Genomic DNA, 15,949 nt, shown 5'->3' with positions numbered 1-15,949 from the left:
CCATGACACGAAGCAGTCAGAAATCTAGTTTAGCTGGGCAGTCAGGCTAAGTTTACAATTGCTTTGCATTGCTAGAGCAATACAAATCAGTGGGACAGCACCTACAATTCAAAACCCACCTATCAGATATGCCAGTCTTAAACCATAGCTAGTACAAGTCAGGAAATTTCACATTAGCTCTTTGATATCAAATCCGTCACACTCTCAGTTGTACCTAGGCCAGCAGTTACAGGACAGTCATCTTTTCAATGGCACTGCAGCACCTAGGGAGGATGCTCTGCCTTAGAATCAGAGTTGCACAATCAGTCTTCAGTTCTCTCTTTACTGGACTGTTTGTTTCATGACTACTTTTTTACTCCCCCCTCCCCCCCCCCCCCCCCTTTAGAGAAAACCCAGCATGCAGAAAATTTGCTTCTGGTATTTGCACTCAATGGTAGTTGTTTAATGAATGAAAGCCTATGGCATTATACAGTGTCCTAATTCTTCTTCACTTATATTACTGCGTACAGAAGTAATCCTCTTCTCTCCAAAACACAAGCATATTTAGATTTGCAATGTACCATTTAGAGTCATCCTTTTAGATAGGCAGAATTTTCAGACCAGATGTTATTTATTATTTCTTATGCTTGTTATCCCTTCTGTCATCCATAATTTAGGGGAAAAAGAAATGGTAAAACAGGTCTAACTGAGACAATTCATTGGCGTATTTAGAAAGTTAAACTCTTCCACAAAGACCATTCGCTGAAGAACCCATCTTACAATAGAATCATTTTCCAGTGGATCCAGTGCCTTCATGATATTCTGACCAGGACAGCCCAACTCATTACATGTAATTGATGTCTGGACTATATGTGTCTCAGTTTTCTCAGGTCCTGCCATATGTACTCATATTTGGTCATTTTATGTATTCTGCATTTTCACTTGAACAGTGCTCATCAAGTGAAAAAAAATTAAAACTAAAGTAATTTTTATGAAATTAACTGGCTTTTTCAAGACTGCAATCCTATGCCTTTCTTGTTGGTGTTATTAAAAGTAATAATAGTAATCATATCACAATGACTGAAAGCCCTAGCTGTAGCATAGGACCCTACTGTGGCATAGCAATATACAACCAGATACATAAAATATGGTCTCTACTCCAAGAGGTGGTAGTACAACTATCTGGTTAACCACTGACAATTTTTTTTTTATTTTTTAGGAACAAAGTTATTTAAGGAGAAAGTATTTAGAATTGTAGGTACTTAGGGGGAGCTATGCAATTAAAGACACCCTTATCCTCTGCTGCTCATTTGTAACTCTTGAAAATGAATCCCTGAAGACTGGCAGCATGGGCCAGTTAGAAGGGAATGGATAAGGATATATATATAGGGATATAAAAGGATATATAAATATCTTTAAAAAAATCAAAAATAGACTAGACAGTCAGGCAAAATGATGCTCAGCATTTAAGAGGCATATTCAAGGAAGGTAATGCCACTATAGAAAATTTACTTTCATTAACATCTTCAGAAGCTGAAATCTGGGAGGAGTTTAGGAGCCAGGAGGACTAAATTAAGGAGCAAGGTTAAGTACCAATAAAAGTTTCAGAGCGTACTAAGAAAAAGGACAGATCCAGCAGCAAGAGCCAGGCAATACCCACCAAGAGTTCTAAAGAAACTCAGTTGCGAAAACTGAAAACCAACAACAATATATAACCTACTGCTTAATGCAAGTTCTACTATTTTCCAGCAGAGTGAAAAAGCACAAGTATCAGACCAAGTTTTGTAAGGGGCCACAGAGGCAATCTGGAAATTACAGACTAATGAGTCTGATTAACATACTAGAAAATTTATGTGCCAGCTGATTAGCATAAAATATAATAAAATCTAAAACTAGTTGGTAAATAAATAACTATAACATATTGGGGCAGATTCAACATGCTTTTTATAATTCCATGAAAGTATTTGACATGTAAAGGATGCAGGAGCAAACAGTGTTTCAGCGAGTGTACTGCAATGTGCTTTCCCAAAACACCTTTAAATAAGATCCTTCAGCAACAGTTCTTAAGAAGAATTAGGGTGGCACAAGATAAGAGGGAAGGTCCTGCCAGGGATTAATAATAGTTTAGAAGATAGGAAACAACAGAGTGGAACAAATGATCCACACATTACAAGGTGGGGAATTTACCAGCAGAAGTACCTCAAAATCAACCAGTGTTGTTCAATATACTTGTGAATGATCTGGAAAAGTAAATGAATAGTGAGGTCTGACCAAGTATGACATTTGTCTAGTTAGCTCTCCATAGTAAATTAGAGACAACTAAAATGAGGATAGAATGTATAGGACCTTGAAACAGATGGCAAGTACTTTATAAGTGATGGAAACAGAGAAACTAGGGAGAGAGGTAAAGAGAGAAATAACAGTGAACATTTGAAGGAGGCTGTCCAGTCCATCCCTGCCTCAGGCTGGGTGAGCTCTAAGATCTTTATATCATGCTTGGCATAAGTTTTTGTGAAAGACTCCAGTGATACAGCTTCTACGACTTTAGAAAGGTACCTTGTTCAAGCAATTTAGTCTCCCTATTGTTAGGAACTTTTCTTTAATACCAAACCTTAACCTTTCTTGCTGCATTTTATGCCCATTACCTACACTATGAATACAGAGAACAAATTATTCCCTTCTTCTTTTGCAGAGGGCTTTCACATCTTCAAAACCTGTTACTCTACTCTACGTCTGCCTTTTCATTCTTCTTATTTTTAGGCAAGGCACCTTCATCTCTTTCAGCATGTCAGCTTATTTCTTTGGTCATGTTTTGTAGATTGTTCTCATTACTCTGCTTCGGAAGAACCTCTCCCATGATCCACATCTATCTTGAAATGAGATACCTGAGACCAGTCATAGTACTCCAGAGCATCCTTACCAATGCTGAGTGGAGCAAAAAGATAATGTGTGTCATATGTCTTGCAAACTTTCTTTGTTTATACTTCTTACTATAAAGTTTGTCCTTGTGTAACATCAAGACATTGTTGACTCATGTTCAGGTTGTTATCACTATAGTCACAGACTCTTTCCTGAAGAACTGTTACTTAATCAGTTGTTTCCCATCCTATATTTGTGTAGTTGATTATCCCTGTCTAAGTGGATATCCCTATTGATTTCTCAATTTTTTATTAGAAACTGTTTCATTAGTTCACTGAGATCATTTTCAACTCTAACGCAAAATGACTTTTTGATGGCTTGGAAGAGATGACTTTTGATACATTTCCTATTATTCTTTGGCATTGCTGGTTTTTTATGCTAGTATCATTTTTACCGTCTGTTTGGATACACCTCTCTGCATTTAAGTTTACCTTTCAAAACTATGCCTTCTTGCTGTTCTCCCTACTTCCCTTCCTAAGCAGAAACTACTATTTTCATTGCGACTCTCACCCAAGCCACCTTCTACTTTCAAATTATCAAACAGTTATTCCATAGCAGTTTGTTACTCCTCTAGTTGCTTTTTCCATTCTCTGAATTAAAAGTTTGTCACGAGTGCAAAAAATTGTGGATGGGACACACATCATCTGCCTTTAGACATAATGGGTTGAAACTATAGTAAAGAGTGAAATCAGGTGGCACATGGGCAAATACAACAGGATGGTCTGTGTGATTTCTACAAAAGTCATGCCTCAGAAATGCATTGGCATTCACTGACAGAGTCAAAAAGCACAAGGAGAAGGGTAAGGCGCAGGATATTATATGTTAATTTCTTTTTTTTCTTTATAACGTTCACCTTCTGCCGCTCAAATTAAGCTGTCTTGGGATAAAACCTAAGGGCCTCTCAAGGATCTCAAGGATTAACTACTATTTAATGGTTACAAAATTAATAGCAGGAATAAATAGTCAGTTTTCACACTTCAAGGGGGTTACCAGCAAAGGTCTTCTGTACTGAAGCCTCTGCTGCTCAATACATTCATAAATTAGGTAACTAAGTTTTCTGATTATTTGAAATTACAACACTTCACTTGAAAGCTAACTGTGAAGAGCTGCAAGAGATATCGTGTTACTAAGTGAACAGGTAATAACATGCCAAATGAAATCCAGTGTTGATAAATACAAAGCAAAGAATGGAGAGAGAAATAACCACACGATATAGACACAACGATGCATTCTAAATTAGCTATTGTCCTGTACCAAGAGATCTTGCAGTCATCCTGAAAACATCATCTCCATGCTCAGCAACAGATAAAAAAAGCAAATGGGACACTGGGGACTAATAGGAAAGGAAAAATGAACAAAACAAAAAGCATCATTACATAATCCTGTTATTCATCATAGATCTCGAATACTGTGTACAGTTCACTTCACCTCATCTCAGAAAAGTGTGGTAGAAACAGAAGAGGTACAGGCAAAGAGCAAAAAAAGCAGAGTCTGGAATATCTGAGGAAAGATTAAATAGATTCTTCAGATTAAGTTAAAAAATGATTTAAGTATAGAAAAATTAAGGATAACAACAATTATTCACCATTTCTCAAACCCAGTAACTATATCTAATTGTCAGGAAGCAGATTTAAAGAAACTGAAAAGAAGGGTCTCTTTACCTAATCCATAATTAAATTATAGAACAAACTCCACAATTCATAAAAGAAGGCTTCAAAGATAATTAGATGCAGTGATGCACAGACAACCTACAGCTTAAGAAGTTTTTAAAACATCGAGTGCCGTGTGAAGAATCTTTGCACTTCACTATTCTAATATTCTTCCCCTTGGTATCCACCATTGGACACTCTCAGGGACAGAACAGTAGGCTAGATGGATGTTGGGCTAATGCAACTGGAAATATATGCCATTAACCCATTCCTAATTTCAGTAATGTAGATTGTACAGTACATTTTACTTCACAGACAAAATATGATATGCTCATGATTTTTTAATTACCAATGCACCACGTGATTGAGCTCTATATAAAAATGATGTTCTTGTTCCAGAAAAAGAAAAAAAAAGGAGAGGCAAAAAGGGGGTGATTATGAAATCAGTAATTTGGGCATGAAAGAACAGGTGGAAATGGAAAAGAGTGAGAAAGCCAAGACTTTGGTGAATGTCACAAAAGGGGAGAAGAAGAGAGAAAGTTAAGGCTGTCACATCCACATTTGTCCTAAACTGATGCAGTGAAAAAATTAAGCTAGTGGGGTAAGCGTGGCAGAACAGCAGACGGAACCTGCAAGATGAGGACAGAAGGCAGAAGAGGAAGAACTGTGGTGGATGCATGTAGCTCACTACATCAGAAGACAAGTCATAGCTGAGTAGCAGGGGAGCCATTACTGCTAGTACTGCACACACATAATAAGATAAATCTATTGCTAGCTTACCAGGTTTATACAAATTTTCTAGAAACATTAGGTTCCCACTGGATGGAAAAGTGTTACATTGCCATCTAGAGCAGGAAAAAGGAAAACATCAGAAACTCTTATGTGAACATGCTCCTCTATTTTTATTCTAAAGCAGTCATTTAGAAACTCTCCAACCAGGAAATCCTGAAGAGCAGTAAGGATGCTTTTTATCAAATACTCACATGAACGGAAACCCCAAGTCAGTTCAACGTAGGACCAGAATTTTGGCAGCATGTGGCCTGCAGATGAGCTTCAAACTATTAGAGAGATAAATAGCTACAGGAAGAAAACACTGGAGCTGACAAGACTAATCTGACTAGTAGTCTTGTCTGGTATCCTGTTTCTAAAAGGGCCAGATGCCTCAAAGGAAGGTCCAAGAAACTTGGCAATGAAAAAAAAACCCTCAATGGACAGTTTTTTTGTTTTGGTTTGTTTTTTTTACTAACCCTCATATATCAATGTTTGGTTCTCATACAAGAGCATAGAAGTTTATTCAATTTCTAAGTGTATTTTCCTGTGTCTGACATAACTGTGTGTCTTTTCTCTGTAGCAATATAAATACGAGTCAGTAAATGTTCATTATTTAAAAAAAAAAAAGACAAGTATACTTTCTCTCTAAAACAGTTATAAGACAAGATCTTAAAAAACTGGATAAAACTTTTCAAAGTATTCTTCACAAACTCAATATTTTTGAAATTAAAATGAGCTTCACAACTTGTAAATTTAAAAGGTTGTATAAAATTCAAGCTGGAACAGCATGCCGACTACTCAAACAGCCACATAGTCCCCTGAAAAGCACTACTACTGGCTAATACTTTATAATTGTGGTAGAAATGCAATTGTTAGAATGAAAAATTTTATTCAGCTTTACCCTCAGGACCAGAGTAGACCTCAAACTAGCAAAGCACATGCTTAACAACAAGCTCAGAAGCAATGCAGTGGCAAGGGAGAGAGCAAAGCCACCCCATGACCCAGGAGCTGCTCTGCTGCGGATGCTGTAGGGAAGTGGTGCTGTTCCTCTAGAGCCCTTTTCCTGGCACCCTCCCCATCACACACAGTGGGAGAAGGAGAAGAGCACCTCTGTCCTGTGCCAACTCCACCTCTGTCTCCCTGCCAGGACCAAAATTGCCCTTGCCACCATCATATATATTCACACCACCACCATGCCCAGCCTCGTGGACTGCGACTGCTTCCATCAACTGCAGCTGGCACCAGGGCTCCCTGGGTCCCAGCTGCACCCAGTTCTTCCCATTGAAGAACTGCTGCTCCGTTATACATGCAAGTCTGGTGGGGCAGGGACCTGTCTCCTTTGAGCTATGAAGCACAGAAATACCTACTGTTTTTTAAAGTGACAGTATTAGTGAGTTTCCATACAATAATCAGTTTAAAGTCTGACAGAGCAACCGGTAGCTTCTGACTGTACACTATCTTCACTGCACAACCTTCATAAATCTTGTAAGTCACAACAGCCAGAACTGTTTGCTTAGGACTGAGCAAGAACAAAATTGAATTACCTCTTGTTATTAGAGAAATTTGTCCCAAAGGTGTTGAAACCACTGAAGCAAAAAAAGCGCGAGAGCATTTTATGGCTCACTGCATTATGAATGGCCTATGAATACACAGACAAAGTAGTCTCCAAAGCTACCAGCTCCATGTTTGATTAAAAGATTATAAATGGTCGGACAGATACTCCTGTTTTGCTCTCCTTTCAGTTTATGACTCCTTTCCATTTTACGGTACTCAGTGGCAAAACTTGCCTAGTTCAGGCATGCATTGAGACTCTAATTGTTTACCTTGGTTGATTCAAACTGACACGTTTGAAAATGATTATATCTGTTTGTTCTGCTAGATATTTGGTCTCCCTTGCTTATACTTCTTAATTTCACTCTTCTCCTATTATTGGTCTTATGACTAAAGCCTTTAATTTATTCACCATACAGTGCTTTTACACACATTTTCTGTCATTCATTACACATTGTCTCCATTGTCTCCCAGTACCTCTAGAGTGAAGTAAGAATAATTGAGAATATAAAAAGTTACTCTATATATTACTTCATATGTCTGCCTTACACTTTAGCTATTGAACTTTTATACACTTTAATAGAGCAGGCTTTTCCCTACTGAAATTATTTAATTATGAAAGTTTAATAGTAGGTGTGAGCCCACATAGTATCAAAGTGCAAAAACAGGAATGTTGGCAGACTTGGTAAAATTGTAACCAACACACATTTTAGTATCTCAATAAATTTGGGGAGAAAATATCAGTGGTGTCAGAATAAGCAAGACAATCACTGCCTTCTTTTTATATCCTTCCTCTAAGTTTGATTTTTGTTTATACTTTCATACCTGGCTGTGGTTTGTGAATGCTATCCTCACAGAAATGTACCTCAGTTTTAGGAGAGAAATTATGTCCAAATCAAGACATCACTTAATAATTGACAGCTCACACTGACACTTCCTCACTTCCGGAGATACAGGAAAAACATCCATTTTGTGTACAAGAAAAGACAATGAAAAATTCTCTGACTGAAAATTCTCAGCTTTCTCATCAGGCATTTTTATGCCTTTTGTCTGTTCCAATTACTCTTAAATAACATTTCCTGCAGCTGCTTAAATCATTAAATATTCACATGCCTTCTTAAAAACTCTCTCTAGTGGATTTTGCTACCATGACTAGAGGAGTCAAAGCATGGCCTTTCCCACCAAAGCCTTGCATACCTGCCTTTGAAAAGAAAGCCCAGAGGGAGATCCTGCTATTCCAATTTCATATCACCAGAAGATTCCTCTACAGCAGCAGGGGAATAACTGGCAGGTATCCTCTGCAGACAGCTCCTAACAGAATGACTTAAAGGGGGCTTAGCTTGTTGAGATTCAATATTTAATGAACTGAGATAAAGGGAACACACAAAAATCTTACCAAACTTGAAAGAATTACTGTAGTACTATAGGAGCAACAGGTAAACGCAAACTCTGAAACTCTGAAAGGGAATCCTCTGATTGCTTTTTTTCTGTGACAAGTGCTGATAAAAATGCTTCTTTAGATCAGTCTTGCCCTAACAGACATCTCCTGGTCTGTGAAGGACACCTGCAGCTCTCAGCCACCTCTTAAAATTTAACAATAATATCAGAAAGCAAGTGTTTTGAGAAGGATTTTGAAAGCAATGGAAGGACAATTAAACCAGCTTACTCTCTGAAGCTATGATTAAAATACAAGCTTTTCGGTACTCTTAAGGACAAGTTAGTAACAAGGGCATCAAACAAAAACCTGCATAAATGCACTACAGTCATAAAAAATTGCAAGCAGTATAAAAAAAAATCAAATCAAAGGTCTGCTGATGATGAGAAATTACACACAATAGACTTAGTGCCTTGCTGACCTCTTCCCAAGTGGTGGTGTTATGAACTGCTAAGAGCTTTTGGAAACAGCCAAAAGTCTGACATCTGAGAGTAATTCCTCTTGATCCCCTTCCCAAGCTCTAGCACCAGAGAACAACTGCATTAGAAAAAGAGCTTACCTCTTTCAAAATGTAAATATGCTTTCCTGCCTAAAAGACTACCTAGTTGTTGCAGTCATTACTTCTGGATAACCTGCAAGTGTTAAGCTTTTGGAGACTAAATAGAAAGCATCAGTAACCACAACTGTCATGATGAGGCACACCCACCATCACTTTCTTATTATCTCGGCCAGCACTCAGCTTCAGAAGTCATCCTTTCAGATAAACATAACAAAAAACCCTCAGTCTATATTCATATTGCTAAATCTATATGAATGCACTCTAAAACCGTAGTGTTCATTACCACCATTTTATTCAGCCTGAGCATTTTCTACAGAGAGCTTTGAATTAATATCTTCTTTCCACGATAATTCTTTTGCACATTTTGTTACTGCCTTCTGTAGAATTTGTTTAGGCTTTTATTTTCCAAAAGTGGAAGGGACTATAGCTCATCAGAAACTAAAATTGCCAGGTTAAGCACCACCTTATATTTTTATGAGAATGAGATTTATGTCCCTAACCTTGAAATATTCTGAACCAATTATTTACTTAATATTTATGTTAAATTATCTGATTGCAGCATTGACTATGAAAGTGACCAGAAAAAAATCTGCAGGTGGCCTGTAAAGCTAATTTTGAAGTTAGCTCTACTAAGCTCATGCAGTGGTCTTAGAGAATATTAATATAGTGTTATAAAATACAGTACCCTCAGGGTGTTCACCTGCCATGGAATTTAATTTATTTCATATCTCATCTTATAGACTGAATCTCATCTATTAGGTAAATATAATGTGAATACGTTTCCTTGTTTCTCTAAGGAGTTTATTGGTAAAACCTGGAGAGGCATTCCTGCAGAATCTTCTACTGCTGTAATTAGCTTGAAATTGAGCTTATGTGCCCTTTTCCTTATTAAGAAATACAGAATATCCAGTCTAGGTACATAATAGCACCACACTCAGTGTCAGCACAGCAGCTGCATTGCTTGTGCAACTCATTTGTGTTTATTCTTTATATTGCAAGGAAGTAAAACTACAGCAACACCTGGGGATTTTAGCCAGAGGCCGTGACTCCACTGGGCTGAACGCTATGCTGACCTAGAGCAGCCCTTCCCAGAGGCAGTGCTATGTTCTTGCCTTGGTAGCATAAGCAGCACATTCCTCTGTCTAAGCAAGTAAACCTCAGTTTCGAAGCATTATGTGAATGTTTAAGTTGGCTGAAAACAAATGTAGTATTGCCTACAGCCAGAATCTTGGCACGACTTCAACACTAGGAGTGGGAAAAGGGCTTAATCTGTTTTGTCTCTGTGTGCATCTGCTCTCTTGCAATACCTACACCTCGCCGTGGCAGCGCAGTGCACGTGGCATTTGTTCCTGGTATATCCAAAGCATACTGAAATAGCAGCTTACTGCATGGGGTCATAGGCAGCACACAATAAAGGCATTTTCTAGTGAAACTGGGGAGGCAAGGAGAGAACATGCTTTCTGATTAGCTCTACTCATACGAAAAGGTGTCTTGGTAGGAAGAAGGCCATATCAGTTTTCTCTTCCTGGTTTGTTTTTATGTGGACAGTTCTGAGCATGACCTATTATTGCATGGTATTGTACGTATTTGGTTTATTCTTCACAGTCTGTGTTCGTGACAGTTATGGTTGTTTAACACGAAAGCTTCTCCTGTAAGCCAGCTCCTTTGTGCTGCTCTGTCCATTGGGATGGACAGATTCATACATCTACTTACCTTTTCAAAAACACTGGAGAACATAGCTTTACAGATAGCCCAGAACAAACCCAGATAACCACAGCTTGTGCTTTTGTAAATGAAGTGTAGTTGACATAACATCCAGGAATAGATCCTCCAGAAAAGCTAGCAGTGACATGAAATTTAGGCATCTGACACTATAAGTGTTTTCATTCTGAGTATACCATTTATGATTCAACTTAGTCGTTATGTCAAACAGAGGAAAAAGACATGCAGAATGGATAAAAACAGAAAAATGCATCACAAATACAGCATCAGAGAAAGAGAACGAGAAAAAGATAGAACCCATGGGCAACTTAAAAAATAAAAAGTAGATGTTATAGTTCACTGAATCAGATATGACATTATAGTGCAGAGGAAATTGAATTCATCTGTACTCGATAAGGGTGGCTTCATTATTCACTTGTGTCTTTGCTTAGTTGTGACACTCATGACTGATGAGACCATCCCCATCTCATGAAGATAAATTCAATATCCGTAGTATCATTCTAATATATTCTCTATATATAAAGAATGCATTTAATGGATAGTGGTGGGAAAGTATTTTTATCTTCACTGGTTCATGGAAGGAAGGAGCACAATTTACCAGAGGTGACACTTTGAGTGAGTTTATATAGACCCCTTTCACAACTGATATGTCAAGGTTGAAAATGTCAGTATAGGGACATGGGAGAGGGTAGCACAGAGGTTGATTTCACTGACTTATCACCAAAGATCTGAATCTAGGATTGGATCAAAAAGGAGAATGGATTTGGCCATTGTATCGTAACCCCAATTAAATATTTGTACAAGTACAACAACACCATGATATACTCAATAAGAACAAGTGCCAATGAAATGTGCTGCCATTCATCTCATGTCGTTCAGAGCTGTAACTTTCCTTTTCTTCTTCTGTTCGTGTTTAGTTTTCCCAGCCAGTGAACATCTTCACCTTGATGACGTCTCTGACTCACCTCTCTTTCCTCCTCCAGTAGGCGTAATATATGCATGCACACTTCTAGCAGACTGGTTTAAAAATGTGTGAAATTGTGGAAGCTATTCAACAGAAGTGATCCCAGCAGAGATGTAATTAATAAGTAAAACAGATAGGAAGAGGTCAAAGGTAACTATCATAATTTTAATTTACTGTGCACCTATAATTTATCACAACTCTGTACAGAGTATTCACATGCCTTTTCAAGAGAAGAAGATTTTTCCTGGTAATCCAGAGAGGGTCCACAGGAACACAAGCCAGCACAGCTTTTTAAAGTGCTCCCTCTGCACGTGCTACTGCTGCAGCAAACACACATCCACCCGTACACACCAGTTCAAAGGACTGATACAACTGGCCATAATAGAGATTTCCATCGGGATCACAGTCGATATCCTTTAATTCAATATTATGACTCTCACAAGAAGACAAGTGACACATATTACTGGCAGGTAAAAGAAACACTGAAGAGGAAAATTCTGGAATAAACTGCACATACGGAACTTTATTCTAAAGCCCATCACTTGGCAGCTGCTTTACACCCAGTGCATGAGGAGTCCTATAATTTCTTGTGTGTAACTTTTGCAGTGTCACTGGGCAACACTGATATTGCTTAGTTTGTCAGTGTCTTCATTACAGCCACTTTGAGAGTTTTATAATGCAACCATTAAAATCCGCTTCAGGCAGAAATTTGGCACACAAATGCATGAGGAAGCCAAAGCGAGAAATAGTTACTTTAATTTCTAGAAAATTATTACCTTCTGCCTCTGTTCTGGAGTGGTGAATATATGATAACTTGCTTTGATTATCATATGCATAAATTGTTAATGGAATTTTCTTCTTGTTTGGTCTAAAACTGTAATTATATAAAGCAGACACTTTCTGTCATCGTCTACATAATGGAGGATTATTATTTTAGGCATAAAGCATTATTCCTCGATTCAGACACTCAGTAGAAAATAGGTGCTATGCAAATAAATATCAGTTGCATAACCAATAGAAATGTAAATTTTACACTAGAGCTAAGATGTTCAAAAGACAACAAGGACACTGAATGGGGGGGAAGTCACAAAACAAAACTAACCCTTTGCATTTTTTTGTATTTCATACTTTTGACAAAAGTGCAATCACAGTCTCACCATTTGTTTTTATGTACAAAGAGCCTTACAGCAATAAAATGTGGTTAGGAGGATTGTGTACATCCTGATTCACAGAAATAAGTCTGTATATTGTTCACAGATTCTCGGAGGAATGTAGAAAAGCGTTTTTATAACTTACCATAGAATTATGTACAAGAAGTATACGTATGCATGAAGAGTTATGCATAGATTCACTGGAAGACTGAACTTAAGGAGCAGGGTCCTTTATGAGTTAGGTGGAGCCAGGCCAATTTACAGCAGTTAAATAACTGCCCCAGCAATTCACTGAAACATTTCTAGTTGGCTTTAACAACATTTTACATGGGTATTTTTTTCTTCCTATTTTCAATATAGAATTTAATTGATATAAGATCTGAAATATTATCAGGCAAACTCATTTAGAATGGAAGTATCACTTTCCAAGTGATCAAATTGCCCATCTAGTTTACTCTCAAAAAGCCTCTATTCAGACAGGTTTAATATTGATGTTATACTTTTTATTAAAGATTTTCAAGACACCGTGGAATTGTGAAACCTTATATACAAAATTTTTGACAGCCTATTGAAATAAATAGCAGGAAACAAAATGAAAGTTCTTTCTTTTTGCCCATTCAATGCATTAGAGATTTTCCCTACGGTACAGAATAGACTTGCTACTACTGCTGAGATAATACAAACGCCCAGTCTAAAACCTGAATAAATTCTGATCATAAAAGAAAAAGATATGGTTAATAAATATTAAACCTAACCAAAAATTTTCTCTCATTCGTGGCATTTTTATCAAAGTCTTTTCTATTTTCTCATCTGAAAAAGTGCCCACTCAATAGCATGGGAAATATTACCCTCACTTCCCCACAGAGTGCAATTCAAGCTCAGTAGCACTCCACACACGTTCATTCCCCGAATGCTCCACTGGTAACACAATTGCGGTAATTATGGCATGAGCATGTTCTATGAAATGGATACTAGTTCATTAATTAGAAGATGAACGTAATTGATTATTTCAACAACAAGGCTAAACACAAGGGTAATCCCACAGAAAGATCTGTAGGGGGAGATCTGTGCAAGATGTGCCCTTGACTTAGTTGTTTGTCCCAGAGGGTCTCTTTAAAGGAGCATGGCCTAACAAGATACTAATTACAGAGCTTTATTAGTAATAGATAAGTCATTCATGACCTGCTCCCCTCTCACAATTTGTTCCAGAACGGATGTGCATTTCAGGGACTATATTTGCTATCTATAACCATCAGACAAACACTTTAGATGGACAATTCACACGTGTAGGCTCTTGGACATCTCCTGGGATTATATTCTGTTCAGATAATGTTCAGATTCAATCTCATCTTTGTTGTTAATATCTCAGAGTGGCTCAATGAGTGCATGCTATCATTTCTGCCCCTGGTTTGGCAACAAAAATCCTTTGAACAAAGGAAGACTGAACAGTAGGAGTCAAATATCCTTGTTCATGCCACCTTCACTGTCTTTGTCGTTGAGCATAGGGGTGATCAAGAAGACATTTTGTGGATGAAAATCCCCTCATACAACTTGTTCACTCAAATACAAAAATCAAACATGCCCCACGTTTGACTATTCAGACTCATTCCCAAACACCATTCTGTGTTAGCTGACCAACCCTAATTATGATCACCAAAGGCCTAATCACAGCAATAACTTAAATCTATCTTTTTTTTTTTTTTTAATGCAATACTTATAGTGGAACCATTCAAGCCTCTACTGCCAAACCTGAGTAACCATGTCCTTCTTTCTCTTTCACCTTGTCACAGGCTGATTTAAGGGTTATTGCATCTGGCTTGATTCAAACATTGTACGCAGTCCAGCTCGTGGTTGACCACATATGGGTGTACTAGAGGAGGGGGGAAACCAAGAAGCTTTTCCTTACCTCACTGCATTCCTAGTAATCATTTACCCTTGGCAGTCATCAGCTCTTGGCAGCCCTCCTTGTTCCCTGAGCACAGAAACAGGTCCAGTCTTGTGCTGGCAGCAGAGGTACCAACACCAGAAGAAGAGGAGGGGAAGGGCAATGACAGTCTCTTGCCACCTCTCAGCTGGCAGAAAAAGCACCCTACGCTGGTAGGGTATGGGAAAGAGCATATACCACACCTTTTCAAATGACGGTGCTCCCTTTCATGATTCTTGAATATTGAATCAGCCGGAGTTCATCCAGGAACACTTGGAGAGGGATGGGGTCTAAAGTTACCAAGTAAAACCCTGGACTGATGTAAATCAGTATGAGGGCACTGATCTCCCTAAAGATATGCTGATGGACATGTACTGAGGATACTCTCTGTAACCTTGCCTGGAATGATTAAATCAATCCAGATTCTCTGATATGGACACTGCAGACAATAACAATATTAGTCTCAATAAAATGATACTGAGAGTAGAAGTCCTTTTCAGTTTCTTTATTTGATTAAAGCTATTCTGGCTCAGTGTCCCCTGCATATTATCCCATGATGTAATTGAATAAGGAGATTGAAACAGAAAGCTGCTTCTAAGTAAGGGAATACTTCACTGGGGCTTTTGTTCTTATTTAGTACAGTTTAACAATTCATTCCATTCATTGATCATGGATGCCTGAGAAACTCGAATATACATGCCTTGCCTTGATATGGCTGTATTCCATGGCCCATCATGTTTAGAAGCACTCACATTCGTAATGGATAAGAATCCAAATTCGGAAAAGTAACCATTTAGGCCCAATTTTTCTCTCCTCAAATACAAAAATTAATTCCAGGATATTTGTTAGTGCCAGTGAAAAAAAATTTAGTTTTTAATTGTGTCCAAAAGTCAAAGAAAAATGCCCGACAGCTTCAGTGCTGCTCACTGCCAAACTCTTTAAATTCATTGTTGTTGTTTTTCTTTTTCCAAATCAATTTCTGGTTTTTTAGGACCATTTATGATAGCAGTAGGAAAAACAGAACTTTCCAAGTTTTAAACTTCATCCTGCTGAATTAGATTTATATTAAATGTTTATTAAACAAACTGACAGCTTAGAGAAGCATTAAGAATTGAAAATTAAACAGTATGAATTAAATCCCTGCTGCAGTTGAAGCCAGTAAGAATAGGGTCAGGTCAAATATACCTAAGGGAAGCAGCGATTTGATCTTCTGATCAAATGGATGCAGATGTTTAAGGTTATGGTCTTCATTAAGCTTCTCCTTTAGTCCACAATGAAATATAACTTAGAAAGCAGATGAGGCTAGAGAGATAGGTCTCCTCCTT

The 15,949-nt window shown here is 37.9% G+C and overlaps 1 long non-coding RNA gene across 1 annotated transcript in view; it reads right to left on the bottom strand.

Annotated features, from left to right (window-relative positions):
- Positions 1-14,755, bottom strand: part of LOC112979331 (uncharacterized) — a 77,402-nt gene extending 62,647 nt beyond the window's left edge. Inside the window, exon 1 of the long non-coding RNA XR_003258147.2 lies at positions 14,607-14,755. This is a non-coding gene — a long non-coding RNA (uncharacterized LOC112979331). The remainder of the gene's footprint in view (positions 1-14,606) is intronic.
- Between the last annotated feature and the right edge of the window lie 1,194 nt (positions 14,756-15,949).

Source organism: Dromaius novaehollandiae, chromosome 3 (genome assembly GCF_036370855.1).
Source record: "Dromaius novaehollandiae isolate bDroNov1 chromosome 3, bDroNov1.hap1, whole genome shotgun sequence".
NCBI lineage: Eukaryota > Metazoa > Chordata > Aves > Casuariiformes > Dromaiidae > Dromaius > Dromaius novaehollandiae.
Note: the sequence above shows the minus strand (reverse complement) of the source record. Positions and strands in the feature narration are given on the sequence as shown.